We start from the raw sequence: 19,623 nt of genomic DNA, 5'->3' as shown, positions 1-19,623 counted from the left end.
TTCCACTATCTCAAGGAGATACTAAAAATTAATTTTAATTTAATGTTCATTATCTTAAAAGCATACGGTCTTTTGAAGAAGAAGAGTCATGTTTAAAATTCCAGTTTTTTATCACTTAGTATCCATCACCTACTGATTCCATCGTGGAAATTAATTTTAACAGGATTAGAAAAGCAGAGAATGATCACGTCTACTTTGACATTCTAAGACAAGTCACGCAAATAGAAACCTTAAATCATAAGATAAACCTGTATATAATTGAAAGAGAGACCCACAGAAATTTGATTTCATAAAATTCAGGTATTTAAATTTGAAATTTTATAAATAACTTATAATTTTTATTTAAAAACATTAAGTAGATGAAATTTTAAATCAGTATTTCCTCCTTTTATGGCTTTTGTTTTATTGTTAGAAAACTAAACATCTATCTTTTTCAGAATCAGTCTAGTTGTTACTGTTAAAAACCACAGACTTATTCTTGAAAATTGCACATTCTAACCACACAAAATGTACAACTAAAAACATCTGATCACTAGCAGCTAAAATACTGCAGACAAAATACTGGGGAATTACAGAAACTCTAGAAGATATTTCATCAAATCTCACCCAATTTCTGAAAGACTCTAATTTTTATTTGAAGTAGAACATTGCCTTCTGGAAATGGTCACTTCAAGAAAGGGAGAAAACGACCTTCAAAAGGGAGAGTATGGATATTACATAGTTTTATTTTTAAAATAAACCAAAAATTTCAAATGTCATTTTAAAAAAAGATGATTGGACTTCCCTGGTGGCGCAGTGGTTGAGAGTCCGCCTGCCGATGCAGGGGACATGGGTTCGTGCCCCGGTCCGGGAAGATCCCACATGCCGCGGAGCAGCTAGGCCCGTGAGCCATGGCCGCTAAGCCTGCGCGTCCGGAGCCTGTGCTCCGCAACGGGAGAGGCCACAACAGTGAAAGGGCCGCGTACGGCAAAATAAAAAAAAAAAAAGATTCATTCAGGAATCTTAAGAGAAAGACGCAAACAGAGAAGGGGAAGGGTTGGGAGTCAGCCTTGAAAGAAGTGGCCTACAATGAGATCAGAACAAGGATAGGGAAAATCCAGGTCTTGAAAGAGGCTGCCCTAGCTACTTCCAAGAATAAGGCTTAAAAAGCAATTAGGCCAGCTTCTCCTGTCCACCTCCTAATTTACAGAAAAAACTTCATTCTCTGAAGGTAGGTAATCAAAGAATTAACACTTTAATTCTCTGAAATTAGAAGAAATCCAGAATTCCTTAAAGCCTATAGGAGATCAACATATGCCACTTCAGCAATTAAGAAGCAGGAAACACAGAAAGAGCTCTCTGCCCTCCTCCTATCTGTCTAAAAGCAGGACATACATTTCCCATTGTGAAGGTCTTCCCCTTTCCCTCTCCCATTCCAGGAGGAGGAAAAACTACCATTATCACTGGAGACAGAAAGTCGGCATCGAGATGGGGCTGCACAAACAAACCTTACTAAAATAGCCCTAATCTTCCATTAGTTTCCCCCATATGTATACATTCCCTCAATTTACCACTCCTAGAAGCCCAAACCTCTTTTCCTTTGACCTGCCACTCTCCCGAAATTTACCATCTTTTAAAAAAATGGTATATAAGCCCCCATGTCTAACCACCTCATTAGTCTTCGTTTTTTTCGATGAACACCTCCATTAACGTAAAAGTTAAATTAACATCAAATAAAATTTGTACACCTTTTCTCCTATTAATCTGTCTTTCATCAACTTAATTTGCAGATCCCAGGCACTTAACCTAAGAGGATAAAGGAAAAGGGTTCTTTTACCTCCACTACAAGTGAAAACCAATTCTCCAAGTTAGTGAGCTCAGATTTTCGAAAAACAATAAAAATACTTCATAATACAAATAATTAAAAGTTTAAAAAAATAATACACTTAACCATTTTCTATCTAACGCAAGGCACAATCCTCAAAGAAAAAAGTCCCTACCTCAAGAAACTATCTGGTAGGGGGATTATGATAAATATATAAATATCATACGAAACAGGGCATGGTAGCTGCAATAATAAAAATTGGAATGTCCAATGACAGATGAATGGATAAAGATGTGATACATATATACAATGGAATATTACTCAGCCATAATAAGGAAAGAAACTAGGTCATTTGTAGAGATGTGGATGGTCTGTCATACAGAGTGAAGTAAGTCAGAAAGAGAAAAACAAATATTGTACATTAATGCATATAGGTGGAATCTAGAAAAATGGTACAGATGAACCTATTTCCAGGGCAGGGATAGAGACGCAGATGTAGAGAATGGACATGTGGACACAGGGGGGAAGCGGAGGGATAAATTGGGAGATTAGGATTGACATATATACACTACCATGTATAAAACAGATAGCTAGTGGGAACCTGCCATATAGCAGAGGGAGCTCAGCTCGGTGCTCTGTGATGACCTGGATGGGTGGGATGGCGTGGGGAGGGATGTCCAAGAGGGAGGGGATATATGTATACATATAGCTGATTCACTTCGTTGTACAGCAGAAACTAACACAACATTGTAAAGCAATTATACTCCAAAAAAGATAACAAAAATAAAAATTGGAAATGCTATAGCAGAGGTTCATGACAAGGTGCTGAGGAAACCACAGAAATAAGAACTGTGCAAAATTCTGTGCACACATACATTTTCTGGGGCATCAAACTGTTATAAGGTTTATGAACCAAAAAGGCTAAGAATCTCTAGGTCAGGGGTTGAAAAAAAGTAATCACATCCAGCTGGAGGATTTGGAAATGCCCCACCATGGGAGAAACATACCCCTTAATCTCTAAAGGAAGGATGTTTTCATTAGTGTTTTTTTTAAAGTAAAAATACTCATTAAATGGGGACTCAAACATACAGAAGTGTGTAGAGTAAAAAGTATGAATCCTTATTCCTTCCCCTGCCCTACCCCCAGTCCCACACATCAGAGTTTGCTATGTGATGCAGTGGATAATAATACTGATTGAAGATGCAGATACGGTTATGGTTCAGGAATAAGAAAGGCATTCCAATGTCTTATATATCTTAACAAAGGGCAATATTCACAGCAATAATTTGGATAAAGACCATACTGTGTACAGATTACATTTATAGATGAGTAAATAGTATAATGCATGTTAAATAACAAAAGAGACTTTCAAAAGATCTCAACAAAGTAGGATGAATGGTAAAATCTAGCATAAAATTAGTTTTGTATTTGCTCAAAAACCAAAATTTACAAAAAATATAAATTGAAGATATACTATTTATCAGTTTTAGTTACCAGAGAGGCAGTAAGTCCAAAGTTCATTCATTTAAAAAGTACATCTAGGGACTTCCCTGGCAGTCCAGCGGTTAAGACTTCGCCTTGCAATGCAGGGGGTGAGGGTTCAATCCCTGGTCAGGGAGCTAGGATCTCACATGCCTCAGGGCCAAAAAACCAAAACAAAAAACAGAAGCAATATCATAACAAATTCAATAAAGACTTTAAAAGTGGTTCACATCCAAAAATAAAAAGTACATAAACATGCACTATGTGCCAGACATCGTGCCAGGCAGGAATACAATGACGGTCAAAAATTAAGACACAGGTCTTGCACTCATGAACCTTACAGTCTAGAGACAGAGACAAACACTCATACAAACAGATTAAACTGACAATATGTGCTATGAAGGCTATGGACAAGGAATTTTAAAACTCAGAGTAAGGAAGTTAGGTCTAGTTAGCATAATCAAAACTGGCTCCCCTAAGGAAGCAATGATTAATTGTTATTTGAAGAATGAGTTAGAGTTAACTAGGCAAACAGGAGAGGGAAGAAAGCATTCCATGCAAAAGCAACAGCATGTGCAAAAGATCCATGGCACAGCAAATATAAGAAACTGAAAAGAAACCAGTGTGACTGGAAAAGAGAGCAAGATGGTATACAATGGGAGGTAAGATAGGAGTCAAACAATGCTGCACTTTGAAGACCATGTTAAGGAATTCTGTCCTTACCCAAAGAGCAACTGGAAAGCCACTGAGGGGATTTTAAGCAGGAACTGATAATATCAGACTTGTGATACAGTGTCAAAATAGAAGAATTTGAGTCTAAAGTCAAAGAGATGATGGTTTTATTCTATTCTGTCGGATTCAATCCCCACTTGAAATACTGTGTATTGGCTATGACTCCTTCAACTTTTAAGTAACAGAAAGAAAACCCAACTTAAACTGGCTTATGCAAAAGAGAATTTATTGGCTCATTTACAGCATTTGCTGTAGGCACATTTTAAACAATGATACGTAAACCTGGTTTTTCTCTCTCCATCCCTAGGCTTCACTTCCTCTATTCTGATTCTATCCTCAGAAAGGGTCCTCCCATTGTGAATGACTACAGTAGCTCAACTTAACACCTTCCAACATTCAAGACCAGGACAATGATAAAAGGACCAGCTCTGATTGGAGTTGACTGGCTTGGCTAAAGTCATATGCCCTTCCCTAAACCAATCACTATTGATCCTCCTGGTACCAGAGACCCAAAAGGGGCGGGGGAGGGGGGAGGCGGGTACAACACACCACCCACAAGATAAATACTGGAGGAGGGGATGGTTCCCCACAGGAAAATCAAGATCAAGACATATGTTACCAAGGTAAGGGAGGTAAGGGTGAATGGATGTTGGGTAGTAAAAACAACAGATGCCCACTACAAAGAATTAAAATTAAAGCTTTGTCTAGGTCAAAGGACTAATATATCTAACCTAGGAAAAACATGAGACCGTGAGGCAGGGGTGGTAGAAGTGAAAGCTGTTTACAGATATTTTAAAGTTTGTCATAAGAAAAAAGGCAAGAGGGTGACTCGTTCCTTGTGGCTCAAGTGATAATAACGATAACAACACTGCTAATATTTACTTGTTTTGAGTAAACTAGAGAATTTCATTCCTAGTTTGAGCTTCAATACAACTACTTAATTCATTACATACTATTATAAGTTATAATAAGTTATTATTTATAATGACAATTATTACCATTTGCTAATTAATTAAATACATGCATCCAATGCATTTCATCCAATCCCAAAAAAATTCTATGAGGCAGACACCATTAGTGTCCCTGCTTTACAGCTGTGGAAATTGAATTATAGAGATTAAGCACCTTATCCAAAGTAACAAAACTAAGTGGTAGAACAAGGATTCAAACCCAGGCACTTTGAAGGCCAGAGATTTCAGCCACATATTATTTGCCTCCACCAGGAACAAGACCAAAATAACAGGGAGGCACATTTCATATAAGAACAAAACAATCAGCAGTTAAAATATCAGGAAATGAGATAAACTTGAGATGTGACAGATCACCAAAGAAAAATATGAAGAGTTCAAACATTATGCAATTGAAAATGGTCACTTTCAAGATCCCCAAGGATCCTTCCAACCCTAATATTGTAAACATATTCATCTAGTATTTGTAAATTTTTTGCCTAGACTGAAAGAAAAGGGGGATTTGTCATATTTCAGTAAAAAAACTGCCCTAATTGAGAATGCTGAATTATGAAAGTTCATTTTGGAATTAGAAATTAAGAATTTTAGTAATCTACCTACTGTACCCAAAGATTTTCTAGAAACTCTCAAGTACAACGTAAAGAATGAAACAACACTCAGAATGAAATTCTTGAGTTTATTCGAAGCAAGTAAATTCCTGAAAAAAAAAAAATAACAGTTGATAATTTTTTTTTTTGGCCACCCACGTGGCATGCAGGATCCCAGTTCTCCCTGACCAGGGACTGAACCTAGGCCCCCCCACAGTGGAAGCGTGGAGTCCTAACCACTGAATCGCCAGGGAAATCCCCAATAATTTTAAATAAACAATATAAATTGCATTTTAATAAGTAAGCCTGTTTGATGGCTTAACTCAGAACTCCCAACAATATCAAGATCTATTTAACAGATACTGATTCAGAGCAAACATCTCAAGTATCAAATCATCATGACAAACCAACTTTTTAGAATTTTAAAATTTCTGTTAACACAAAAAATGTTAATATAATATTAATAAGTAGAAAGCCTGTGCTTGAGCAGACTACTTAAATCTACAAAGCAATCCAAATCAGCACAATCATTAAAAGTTCCTATGTACTGATAAAAGCAACCCTTCTTTACAACAAGGTATGGGGAATCTCTCTTTGCACCATCTCCATTTGGTCCAAGTATTCTAAAACCTCCTGCTGATCCTGATCCAGGCTACAGCAGTTACCACCACCCACTCTGTCAGTCAAAACTGAGCTGAGCACAGCAGGACAGCTACATTTTCTACCACACAGTATTCTGCTGAAGGTATCCATCTTAAGATCCCAATAATCTTTCCAACAGCCAAATCAAATAACCCTTTCTTCCATTTTCATTTTCCTTATCTTGCATCAATTTTAACCCAATTTCTTTTTTTTTTTTAAACCTTTTATTTATTTATGAGGGTATTTATTTTTGGCCATGTCACACAGCATGCAGGATCTTAGTTCCCCGATCAGGGATCGAACCCACGCCCCCTGCAGTGGAAGCACAGTCTTAACCACTGACCCCCAGGGAAGTCCTAACCCAATTTCTTGAGACATGCTCCTCAGTAATTTTCTCTATGCCAATAGACTGGTTCTCTATCCATCTCCTCCTTTTTAACTCTTTACAGATTCTTCATATTCCCTTCCTTCTTAAACAATGTAAAGTCAGGTTCTATAAAGTTTAGACCTTAGCCCTACACAAATTGTTTCTTAAAAGACAAATCTAATAAACTTCATAGTCTTAGCTATCAGTTCTCAATAGCAGCCTATAAAATCATCAAATATTAACTTCCAACCCTAACTTCTTAACTATGTTTCAGTCCTTCATCTCTTAACTGCTGAAAACTGCTATATGGATATTTAAGCTCACCTCAAATTCAATATTTCCAAAACTGAACATTAACTTTCCCTCAAAAATTAGTTCTACAGCATTATTCATAATAGCCAAAAAGTAGAAACAAGCTAAATGTTTATCAACTGACTGATGAATGGATAGACAAAATGTGATACATCCATACAAGAGAATTAAAAAAAGATGAGGTACTGATATAGGTGACAACATGATGAACCTTGAAAACATTATGCAAAGTGAAAGAAGTCAGTCATGTTATGCTTCCATTTATATAAAATGCGCAGAATAAGCAAATCCATAGAGCAGAAAGCAGATCAGTGGTTGCCAGGAGCTGGGGGAGAGGGAAGAAGCGGGGAGAGACTGCTTAATGGGTAAGGGTTTGAGAAACTGAGAATATTCTGGGATTAGATAGCACTGATGATTGCACAACATTGTGAATATACTAAATGCCACTGAATTGTACACTTTAGTCAAGAATGGTAAATTTTATGTTAGATTAATCTTACTCCGATTTTTAACAATTCTACTTTTGCCTTTCTCTTTTTCCTCAAATGAAACTGTCACCCTTTTGCAGTTTTTTTTCAATGTTTCCCTCTTTCATTCATCCTATCAATTCCCCAGTCCTACAGTCTTCCCTCAAAATATTTCCCACAACCAACCTTGCCTTTCCATTCATAAGTACTTGTTCAGGCCCTTAGAACCTCACACCTATAGCATCAGATTTACTTTATAAGATTCACTTTATACTGTCTCTCAGCATCCAGATCTATCTGCTTTCATCCATTCAATACAGAAGCACCAAATTAACAATTTCCTAAAATAATGCTTTTATTGTGTCACTTATCAATTCCAAACTCTTCAATAACTCTCCACCAATGCATGCAGAGCTTGGTTATACTAGTACCAGAAGCTTCCAGAATGCAGTGAGGCAGAGAATAGACCAAATGCTCTAGGAGCTGGCACTTCCACCAGAGGCTGTGCTGCCAGGCCTGCACTGTCTAACCCAAAGAGAAGAGAACACAATTCTGAGCTAGAAACGCTGAAGGTGAAGTGAGGGAAGACCACGGTATCACACCTTACAAAATGAATATGCAGTGTCTGGCACCCAGTATTACAATGAATGAAATGAACTTTTTCTGAAACTCAATTTCCTCATCTATAAAGGATAATACCACCCATCTCCAAATACTATTTATTTTGAGGAAGAAATATAACCATGAAATACTTTATAGTCACTAAAACACTACAATAAAAGAAATGAAAAATTAGAAAGATATCTTGTGTTATAACTTCTCAAAAAAACACAAATACTAACAATGTAGTGTCAAAAGTAGTGTCAATTTTCTTATTTACCTTTTGCTATTCAATACAGTTGGGAGATATATTATTTATTTTTCCTCATGGAATTTAACAAAGCCACTTCCATGGTGCATTTTGTTCCATGAGGACCTTTCTATCAGCAGTCAGCAATCCTGTATAGTTCAAAGTCAGATAATCTTAAACCCTGAATAGGAAAAGCAAAATGAGTGAGTAAACAAAGGCGATAGGGATTAGGATATACCTAAAATCCCCAGACCTCTCCCAAACCCTCCAAGTTTTGCTTCTCAAACGTGCCAAAGGTTAAGAACAAATACCCACAAAATAAGGAACACATGGGTAGAGCCTAGAAGCAAGGAGCAAATTATTTCATAGACTAATGATCTTTGCTTTGGTTAATATCCCTCAACTGAAAGGCATTCAGGCAGCTGTCATGCTGAAGAAATCAAACCTGGCAAAAAAGAGTGTAGTTGATTAACTTCTAAGGATGAAGCCTACAAACCCAACCTGAGAAATTTAAGAAATATATATTAATTTACTTAAAAGTGACTATAACAAACCCATTGCATATTAACACAAATACTTTTATAAAAAATAGCTGTATTTTCCAAAACAAAAATTTAGAGTGGCATTGTTTTCCATTTTTACAATCTCATTAATTTTAATATCTGTATTCATAAAGACAGCTGGATTCTCTTATCTGCTTCTGTATTCAATCTGTTACACCATCTTGTTTTGTTGAAGTGAGGAAAATCCAGCTTCATAAGATACGTACGTGGTAAAGGGAGAACCTTGTAGAACCCTTACTCCATTAGAGATGGAGTGCAAAAGGGTGAAAAAAACCTATCATAGTAGTAGGAGGAAAGCAGTGCTGGAAAGCAGTGTAACTCTGCACCTTACCGTCCAAACTAACCATTAACCTTCAGCACACTATCAGAGTCCATAGGTTCAGTTTTTAATTTTCTTTCCTTAGCAGTTCTAGTTTTAAAAATTAATATTTTATGACTTTGTTTCCTAGAGATCTTCAAACAACAAAGGGAAAAGTAACTTATTACTTTAAAATAGAATAAAAATCATTCTATCTTACAATTACTAGGTGAGCCCATAGACTCCTTTTATAAATCTAAGATACATTATGGGATATTAGTGATTTTATTCTTCCTACACCTCAAAATATTTTGCTAATTCCATCATCCTAGGTGTTATTTCACCACTGAGCATCAATTTTTCCCAACTATGCTTTAAAAAAACTAAAATAATAAGAAAACAGAAGAATGTTTTAATTGCCTAGAAGGATAACGCGAGAGTGAAATAAATCATCACTAATACATTATCCTTCACCTTTCTTTTCTTGAGTTTTCCTATTGTTTTGCACAAAATACTGCATCAGCTTCCCAAAAGGTATAGAAGACTCAAGGCATTATCTTTGTAGTCTGTGTCAGGAAGTAAAAACTTTACTTCTACCCTTTTAGGTTGCAGTACCTGGGGCCTGTGAATTAAATTAACAACAGACAAATCAACGGGAGAAAAAGCACATAATTTTTATTAATATTTACATACACTGGAGTTCACAGAAAAGAAGTAAAACTCAAAGAAGCAGTTAGACTCAGGGTGTATATACCATTTTAACAAAGGAAAGGGAATTGGGGCTTTGAGAGACAATAAATCCTGGGGAAGAAACTAGGAAATGCATGGCAGAACTAATGGAAGATAAGTGTTATTTTAGTTGGGTCTGTTTATGCAAACTCATCTATCAACTCTCCATCTTAGGTGATAAGAGTCACTCTTCCTTTCCTGGTGCAGTAAGGTAAGAACCTTCACAAAAAGAAATGTACGCCCTGCTTTTAGGCAGTTAATTTTGGGCGGGGCAGGGGGGGGATGGGAAGAGGGCTCTTCCTGCATCTGTTGGTTCTCAATTGCCTTCTGCTCAAAATAATCCTTATGTCAAAGTGGCATATTTTAGGGTGGCAGACCCTTTCATCTGCTTTAGTTTTCACTGACTACTGTTATGAACTCAGAACTTTTTATTTTCTGTTAATAATGAACAGAAGAAAACTAACAGAGGAGACATTTCAGAATTATTAGATGAAACTAAAGATAAATGCAAAGGTAGATAGCAAGCACTTCAGACTGTAATAATGACAGTGAACTTTGGGAAATCTCAGACTAAGTGTAATTAGACTAAGTCCCTAGATAGATTTTCTCAAACTCAACAATCAACGAGTGAACAATATATTTCTAAAAACTAAAAGGAAATACAGTATTCTCATTCAGCAGGAAGAACTTCATCATGCCATGTTTTTACAAAAATGCAGGACCATGCTATTTTGCTAAAAGGAGGTCCTGCATTTGCTAAATGCAGGACCATGCTATTTTGACAGTATTCTTTCATCCTTCACGTCTGTGGGCTAAAATTTAACTTGATACAGTTCATAAGTGGAGAAGTGTTGAATGCAGGTGTATACAATGGTGACTAGAAGGAAATAGATGATGCAGAAATTTTAATTCATTGGATTGATTATTCTAATTGGTGTCTAGAAATCTAAAACTGAAAATACCTTGTAATTATAAAGCAAAGATGGCCATCTTCCTTTCAACAAAAATTTAAACCATACAAGTTTTCAAAAAATCCTTCAAATGTTGCATCTGATGATGCACACTGCAAAAAGATCCAGAAGGAATGATAAGCAAGAACCTACTGGGGAAGTATCTGAAATCTCAAATCACTATGTTCCAGGATCACGTATGACAGTTGATGAGTTACTCACATGCAGACAATGTTGCCCATTTCAGGCAAGCTTCAATCCTGAAAAATATAGACTAAAAATCTGGGCAACATGTGACAGTGTAACACTGTAAGCTTGAAAAATGCATAGCTACACGGTGATTCATAAAAGGGGTGAGAGCAGAACCAAGATTATTACAAGAATTGACAAAAGAATTTGAAAATTCTGTCAGAAATACAACTTGTGACAAATTTTTATAAGTTTAGAATTGGCTTAGTATTATCTAGTGAGAGATTTTCCTCAGTTGGCAATATCAGGAAGAACAAGGTTGAACTTCTGTGAATTTTCACAAAGGGAAAGGAAGAGAAGTCAACTGCACATAATCTGGTTTTCAAAGATATTTGATGATTCTTACTGTCCTAAGAAAAACTAGTACTCTTCTCAGCTCAATGCATTCTCAAGCATCAGTTAGTTGGGTTTTTTTGTTTGTTTTTTTCAGTACGCGGGCCTCTCACTGTCGTGGCCTCTCCCGTTGCGGAGCACAGGCTCCGGACACGCAGGCTCAGCGGCCACGGCTCCCGGGTCCAGCCGCTCCGCGGCATGTGGGATCCTCCCGGACCGGGGCATGAACCCGTGTCCCCTGCATCGGCAGGCAGACTCTCAACCACTGCGCCACCAGGGAAGCCCATCAGTTTTTAAAAATCCTGCATAAGTTAACCTGGAGAGAGTTGTACTGTATAAAAAGACTAAAGGAGGGCTAGACACTGATTATGAAAGCTAGAACCTATCCAGTTGATTGCTGAACAACACAGGGGTTAGGAGCACCAAGCCCCGTGCAGTTGAAAATCAGTGTGTATTAGTTGGCCCCTCTGTATGCATGGTTCGGCATCCATGGATTCAACCCAACTGCTGATCGTATAGTACTGTAGCACTTTTATTGAAAAAGAAAATCCACGTGGACCTGCACAGTTCAAAATCATGTTGTTCAAGGGTCAACTGTACTTGCAAAATAATGACTTGAAGATGATGGCCTATGACTGATATTATGATCACTGTATGGGGAAAGTTTCAATTACAAAACTGTAGGTTACCAAGAAGAACATTCCTCATGCAACTAGGAAAAGCACTTGCAGAAACTATAAGAGAATTCTGTCTTACCCTCTAGCTACAATATTCTTGTGCACAAGTGTAAGAGAGAAGAATAAAGGAAGATGCTCTTTGTGAGGGTAAAAAACTAAAAAAAAAAACCAAAAAATTGTGGGCTACAATTATAGTATTTGCCAAGAGCATTAAAATGTGATGCATATTAATTGTAGGGGTAGTATTTAATTAGACGCATGAAATATATTTTTTTGTTTCTTATTTTTCTAAGTATATACAAAAATATTTGCTATGTTTGAATTCTTATTAAAAGCTCTAATAAGTTGTTTTACATTACTCCTTTATTCTTCTGTTAATTATATAAATTATATGATATAAAATTATATAAAATATATAAAAACATTTTAAATATAAAATAATTTAAAATGTTTAAAAAATAAAAGTTCCTTTTGATCTAGAAGATAAAGAGTGGTATCTATTTTTCCTGTTACATTGAGAATTAAAAGAATCCTTAAAACAAAACTGCTCTGCAAAAATCAATAAAAATCCCAAACACACATTTTTGAAAAAAGTTACCAAGTAAATCAAATCATTATATATTTTTAAAACAACTTGACTGAAAAATCAAATATTTTTGAGTCCTCTGAAGCAGGAAAAAATAAACTATTCAGGACTATATATTTAATTAGTATGTCAAAAATATTTCTTATCATTCAAAAGTTACTTTTGAAATAACAAAATATATTGTCAATAATCTCCAATTTCCTGTCATCTAAAACTATCATTTACTTTCTATTTAAAATTGTTATTCCGCATAGGTACATCCCCTGCCCAATTAGTAAAGAAAAAGAAATCTTGGTATGGTTCTAAATATTCTCTTCAATAAAGAAAACAGTGTGGGAGAGAAGGGTACAAAATTATTTATTCCTTTCCTTTGACCTCCTCTCCCTTACTAAGGAAGCCAATGCTGGGTAGTAAAACATTGGACTGAAGAAGCAGGACTGGACGAGATAGCCTAACTGGAAAGAATGAGTTTAAGTGGGGATGCTGAGGTTTGTAGTCCTCCAAAACCAAACTACCCCAGAACTTTCTTTGTCTCACAGCTCACTACGCCTACAAGGGTCTTGAGCAAACTTTCAGAGGAGGCAAAGTCTGATATCTACTTTGTCTCCTCTCCCCTAGCCACTGTAGGCTCTGATGTCAACTAGAGCAGCAATTCCAAGTTTCCTAAACTAGATAAGTTAGTTCTAACCTTCAAAACTGCTCCCCTCCTTCATCCCCAAACACCCATTTCTAGACAATTGCTCCCAACTATGTTATCAGATTACTGCAGTAAAACTCTTACCAAATACTAATGCCAAAATATCACCCCATAGACTATCTACTAATTGCAAAGGGAAATGCTTACAATGGAAAGATAGTCTGTCACCATCTTATCCAAGAGATCAAATTTAGGATTACCAACAGGATAACCCCACTTTACGTGCCTTCTGATGTTGTATAATGAGCAGTACACTGCATGACTTGTGAAGTATTCTTGCCAAAAATATTTAGCCTGATCTACTCAAGCCTTTAGACCTAGGTTCAAGCTTAAAGGAAGTATAGGGGATACAGGGTACAGTTAAACCCCATGAGGAAGAAACTGTCAGTAAAATACAGAATGTAGGTTATTCTACAAGCCTACTGGCTTGGTCTCTTCAAAAGGTCAGTGTCATTAAAAAAAAAAAAAAGAGGAAACTACACTAAATTAAAAGGAACTAACACAAATGTAATGCATGATTTTCCAAAATAAATGACTAAAAAGAACATTTTGGGGACAAGGAACATGTGAAGAACATGTGAATACATACTACATACATGCATTAGATTATCAGGGATTATGTAGGGATTATTCTTAACTTTAAGTGTGATTATCCTATTGCAGTTACATAGAAAATTGACCTTAATCTTATGATATACATACTGAGACACACACAGTACTTCGGTGTGAACTGTTGTGATGTATGAAATATGTTTTGAAAATGTTCACCAAAAACAACCGTGAGATAGGTGGATAAAGCAAATGTGGCAAAACAGTAACAACCGTAAAAACTAGGTGGTGGGTATGAGGAGAGCTCAACCCGGCTACTCAACTTTTCAATGTCTGGGGAAAAAAATAACATGAAAACTTAAATAACAAGAAGTTAAAAAGCTAAGAAATGAACTCTTAAAAATAAAAATGTGAAGGAAGGGGCAACTGAATAGTGCTTCTTAAATTTTGTAGGTGAGCCTCCTTTGCTCTTTTCCTCAATCACTTCATTCTCACAAAAAATGAAACATAGTGAATGGAGCACTGAATGAGGAATCAGAAGACCTAAGGTTCTAGAAAAGGCTCTATCACTTCCTAGCCATGACTTCATTACAGACCTCTCACCCTGAGCTCTCTTTCCTAACCTTCAAAATCAGTTCTAGCAGCAAAGACCACTGTAAAAGGGGTTAGGAAATACGTATCAGCCGGTAACAATGACCCATACAAATGCAAGATACAATTAAAATGGTACTTGTACGATGTTTTAAAACATCGAGAGCACACAGCCCCAACTTAATTCTCTAAGCAAACCAGTGCCTTCTCTAAGCAAACCAGGCACAGTAAGTTTCTGCTTAGAGACAGCCTGAGTTGGCATAGTAATCCCCCAAAGCAGGACACCTCACAATTGCAGAGAGGTGGCTTTTGTACTTTAAATCGCTCCTCTAATGCTTCAATTTTATGTTTAATGCCGCTGAAAAACGTCAAATCCTTAAAACACAGTTCAAACCTGAAAACAATAAATAAATCAGGTTTAAGTTCACAGAATTTTTCTTTAAACTAACAATTCTTGGCAAACAAAGAGAACCCCCTGGAACGAAGGTCTCCCGTGCTTGTAGAAGTGGGTTCACTTCGACGTTTCTCCTCTCTAGCCGATCGCTCCATAAAAGCGTTAACACTTGAGATAAGTTGGGAGGAACTCCGTCCATCTCTAGAGCAGGATAAAACCTCAGAATGAGATCATTCTTTCCGTCTCACGAAGTGAAACCTGCAAGCTCAGTTAGGGAACTGTGTTATCAAGTCCACGTTTCTCCTCAGGGCCCCTCTCCTACAGACAATAACGGGACGTGTAGGGCACAGCGGGGAAGTCCTCTGACAAGAAGGAGGGTGTGAGCAGGTACTGACTGGTCACCCGGGCGGGGGAACCTGGGCCCTAGGGTCCCCGAACCTCAAAGTTCGGCACCCCCTGTGGTCTCTGCCTACGACTCACGAGACTCGGGGGGAGAGCCGGAGCGAGAAGAGCACGGGTCCCCGCCAAACAGCGGCACAAAATGTACGTTAGACCAAGGGAGAAGCCTCCGGAAAGAAAAGCCCAAACCAGGCCAGGGGCAAACAGGCCCTGGGGGGCGAGGCGGGGCGGGGAAACGGCGTCGTCCGCGGCCTGCGCGGCCCCGGCCTGCCGCACCGAACTGGCTGCCGCGTCGCGCCGCGATCCCTCCCCCGCCAGGGCCGGCGCAAGATGGCGGTCCGGCCGCCGCCGCGCAGCCGGTCCCCTCCCCCGCGCCCTGGGCGCTCTCGGCGACCCGCGCCGGCCTCGACACCCCCAGCCCGGCGCCCCCGGAGTGAGGCGGCGCAGGCCGCGCGGGAGGGCCTCTGCCTGCTGCAGCGCGGGGCGGGCGGGGGCGGGCGGGGGCGGGGGGCGCTTACCGTGAGCGGAGCGGATCGGCCTGACTAGGGCCCTGAGGAGGAGGAGAAAGAGGAGGAGGAAAAGGAGGAGCACGAAAAACTACACAGCGGCGACGGCGGCGGCTCCCATTGCGGAGCAGGCGGCCGAGCCGTGGGCGGGGTGGGGGGGCTCTCGAGGAGCCGGCGCGCTGCCTCATGGGTAGGCTCCGGGTCAGCCTCCGCGCGTCCGGGCTCCCTTTCTTCTCGCCGACGCGGAAGGCGGGCACGGGCATGTGCGCCGCGTTGCGGGTCCTCGAAGGCCCCGGCGCCCAGCTATGCGCAGGCAGCGGCCGAAGGTCAGGCACTAGGTCGGGGCTGGAGCGGCCGTGGGTGCGTACTGCTTCCCGGCCAGCAATCCTGAAACCTGGGCTCCATCGAATCTGAAGGCGTGGAAACACGAGTTCCGGGGCCTCTCTGTGTGTAACAGCTAGTTCTCTGCAGGCTTGGAAAGTAAGAAGTTCTAGGAAGAGAGGCGCCATTAAAAAGAAACACCAGGGGCTTCCTTGGTGGCGCAGTGGTTAAGAATCCGCCTGCCAGTGCAGGACACACGGGTTCAATCCTTGGTCGGGGAAGAGCCCACATGCTGCAGAGCAACTAAGCCCGTGCGCCAAAGCTACTGAGCTTGCGCTCTAGAGCCCGCGAGCCACAACTACTGAAGCCCATGGGCCTAGAGCCCGTGCTGTGCAAGGAGAGAAGCCATTGCAGTGAGAAGCCCATGCACTGCAATGAAGAGTAGACGCCGCTCAGTGCAGCTAGAGAAAGCCCGCGGGCAGCAACGAAGACCCAACGCAGCCAAAAATAATTTAAAAAAGGAAAAAAAGAAACACTGTGCCTGAGCGGCAAAGACCACACACCAGATGAGAAAAAGAAGTGGAGAAGGTTCTTTTAATAATTGGCTACCTTTGCCAAATTTGTTTCAAACTTGAGATTTTGCTACCGTCTCCTTCAATTCCTAACTGCCATATGGATGCCTGTAATAACTAAAAAAACGAAAACAAAAGATAACTGCATTTACAAGAACACCTGTTAAGATACTGCTTGCACAAATACTTGCAAAACATTGTACTCTGATCTGTAAGGAAAGTTTCCTCTCCCAGTTGTACTCACAAGATGGATGTCAGTAGTGGTCCAGCTCTCAAGAGTGACCTGGATTTGAAATCTTGCCTTGTTAGATCCTTAATACACACCAATCACTGCGCTCACATTCAATCACTGGGTCGTACTAATTCGTCCTGCCTATTTGAAATCACTTTCTTCTTTCTCAACCAATCTGTCCCCAGCTTTTCTCTGGCATTTATCATTACAATTGTTTCCTTATTGATTACCACTCCCAGACCAGTCTTTCCCGAAGACCACTTGAATTAGCCCTAGAAACCTGGAATGGCTACAGATGACCATGACCTACTCTTCTCCCAGCTGGGCCAGGGATAGTCCACTCAGCTTTCCCTTTCTTGTAGGCACTGCAAATAAGTTTCATAGGAAAAGAGAATAGTCAAAACAGCAAACGTGGAAAGCTAAAAGTTCAAAAATCTTGGAGCATTCTTAAGTCATTATATTTCAAATGTTTCCAATATAGTTCCTAATGGTTAGCAAAGGGTGTTACAGTATGAAAGTGAACTTAAAATTTCACTCTGTATTCTACAGTCTGGTCCTCAGTTTGCAGAGACAGAAAGTTAATGTTGTTAGCCTCCAGAGCTAATTTTTTTTGGGGGGGGGGGAATTTTTTTTTTAATTCAAACAAAGTCACAAAAATTATAATCATCCTCATCAGTTCACTCAGTCCCATGTAACCAGAGCTAATTTAAATCCAGTGGGATGATTCATGCCAACCAGACTTACTAGAGACTGATATATAAACCAAATTCTTCATAACTGCCAAGAAGACCAGAAAACTGTGTACACATTTTTACTCAAAAGGAACATTTACATGAGAAGCCAAATTTTAAAGGATATCTGGTGAGTATGAAATCAACAAACTGAATGATTTATTTCACTACTTCATTCTCAAAACTCCTCCCTTGGATCTGTAACACAACTGTCTTGGTTCTCTTGACACTATCCATACCTTCCCTTCATTTTTAAGTGCTTCCTCTGACTTGTTATATTTTCTGCCCCTTTACATTCTGTACGGGCTAAGTATCCTCACAGTACTCATTCTCCTTAAGTGAGATCATGTGCCACTCTTTCCTGACTGTAACGGATATAGATGATTTCCTAGTTCTATTCCACAACTTATTGTGTTCACCCAAATTCGAGTGGAATAATCATCACCACAATCCCAACTCCAAGAATAGTACAACTAGCCTAAAACTATAGTACAGCTAGCCTCACCTCCCTTTGAACCAGTTATTGTTTCATAAACCAATCAGAGTGAAGACCAGGATTTTTGTTTGATTGTGAGCAAAAGAGAAGTTCATTCTTTCTCTGGATGATGTGGCATTAGAATGTGAATACTGGAAAAACTACAACCTTCCTTGTGTGTGTGCTACTGAGAGCCAACTGAGAGTAAAGCTAACGTGGAGGAGGAAGGGCTGGGCGAATCAATCACAGGAAGAGGAAGTCAATCCCTGAGAGCATCATAAACCTCCAAATCAAACCCAACCTGAACCCCATTCTGCTGCTAGACTTCTCTGTTATATGAGCCAATAAATTCCCTTTTCTGTTTAAGCCTAAGGGGTCCAAAATAAGCCACTGTGGCATAAAAATTATTTTTAGCCAGAGGCATTTTAAAAAAATATTTATTTATTTAGTTGGCTGCACCAGGTCTTAGCTGCGGTACACGGGATCTTCGTTGCAGCATGCAGGATCTTTTAGTTGCGACATGCAGGCTCTTAGTTGGGACATGCAGGACCTAGTTCCCTGACCAGGGATCAGACCCGGGCCCCCTGCATTGGGAGCACAGAGTCTTAACCACTGGACCACCAGGGAAGTCCCTAGCCAAAGGTATTTGAGTTCCTGAAATTCCTTATCTGCCTAAAAGCAGAGTCTTCCAAAAGAATTCAAGTGTCATAAATCTCCTCCCAGGGAGCAACTAGGGAAGAGTGACTTATGGCTAGAGACTATGAGAATTGTCACCACACCTAAACAGACATTGTCACAAACTATCATATCTTCCACCTATTCTCTTAAGGGCCCATTTATCTTTTCTAAAAGTCATTGCTTTTCCCATAAATGCCCTCTCTCCCGAGCCCCCCTTCTAAGAAGTTATTTGTTTTCACATAAATGCCTTTCCCCCCTTCCCCTTCATCTATTAAAATAGTATATAAGCCCCAAATCCTAACTACCCCTTTGAGTCACATTTCTTTGTGAACTCCCATACATGATACGTGATTAAAATCTCTCTTTTCTCTTGCTAACCTGTCTTTTGTCAGTTTAATTTGCAGGTACCCCAAAACTAAATATAAGAGGGTAGAGAGAAAGCTTTTCCTCCCTGACAAAGCCAATATTAGTTTGGTTTCCTGTTATCTGCAACTGAAAGCATCCTAACTGGTAGCGACAATGATAAATATTCACCATCTTATCTTCCTCTGTATACCCAGGAAATCCACATTTCCTAGCTCCCTTACTTCTACATCAGGCTGTGTGACTATTTCTGGCCAGTGGAACATAGACAGAAGCAGTGATTGCCTAATCTAAACCTGACCCTTCAAACCTCCAAAACAAAAAAACCTTTTTGTTTTTTGCACATCAGTCAGCCAGATACAGAAAACTCTGAGGAGCTAAGGAATGGCAGAAATATTAGATGGAAGGACCCTGGGTCTCTTAATAATTCCACAGAGCACTTTCACCACACTGATCCTCACTGTACTGATTAGAGCAAAACATAAATCTTTATTGGGTTAAGACACTAGGATTTTAGGG

At 39.4% G+C, this 19,623-nt stretch overlaps 1 protein-coding gene across 7 annotated transcripts in view; it reads right to left on the bottom strand.

Annotated features, from left to right (window-relative positions):
- The window catches only part of ZNF280D (zinc finger protein 280D), a 163,007-nt gene that overhangs the window by 109,771 nt on the left and 33,613 nt on the right, over positions 1–19,623 (bottom strand). For 6 of the 7 annotated variants that reach the window (XM_069540479.1, XM_060005917.1, XM_069540481.1 and 3 more), the window contains exons 1-2: positions 15,745–15,875; positions 8,242–8,392 (exon numbers count right to left, since the gene is read on the bottom strand). The exons of the other annotated variant lie outside the window; for it this stretch is intronic. The gene's annotated coding sequence lies outside the window, so the exon portion shown is untranslated. Of the gene's footprint in view, positions 1–8,241; positions 8,393–15,744; positions 15,876–19,623 lie in introns of those variants that run through there. 7 annotated transcript variants of the gene reach the window in all.

Source organism: Delphinus delphis, chromosome 2 (genome assembly GCF_949987515.2).
Source record: "Delphinus delphis chromosome 2, mDelDel1.2, whole genome shotgun sequence".
NCBI classification, from domain to species: domain Eukaryota; kingdom Metazoa; phylum Chordata; class Mammalia; order Artiodactyla; family Delphinidae; genus Delphinus; species Delphinus delphis.
This window is presented reverse-complemented; position numbering and strand designations above follow the sequence as displayed.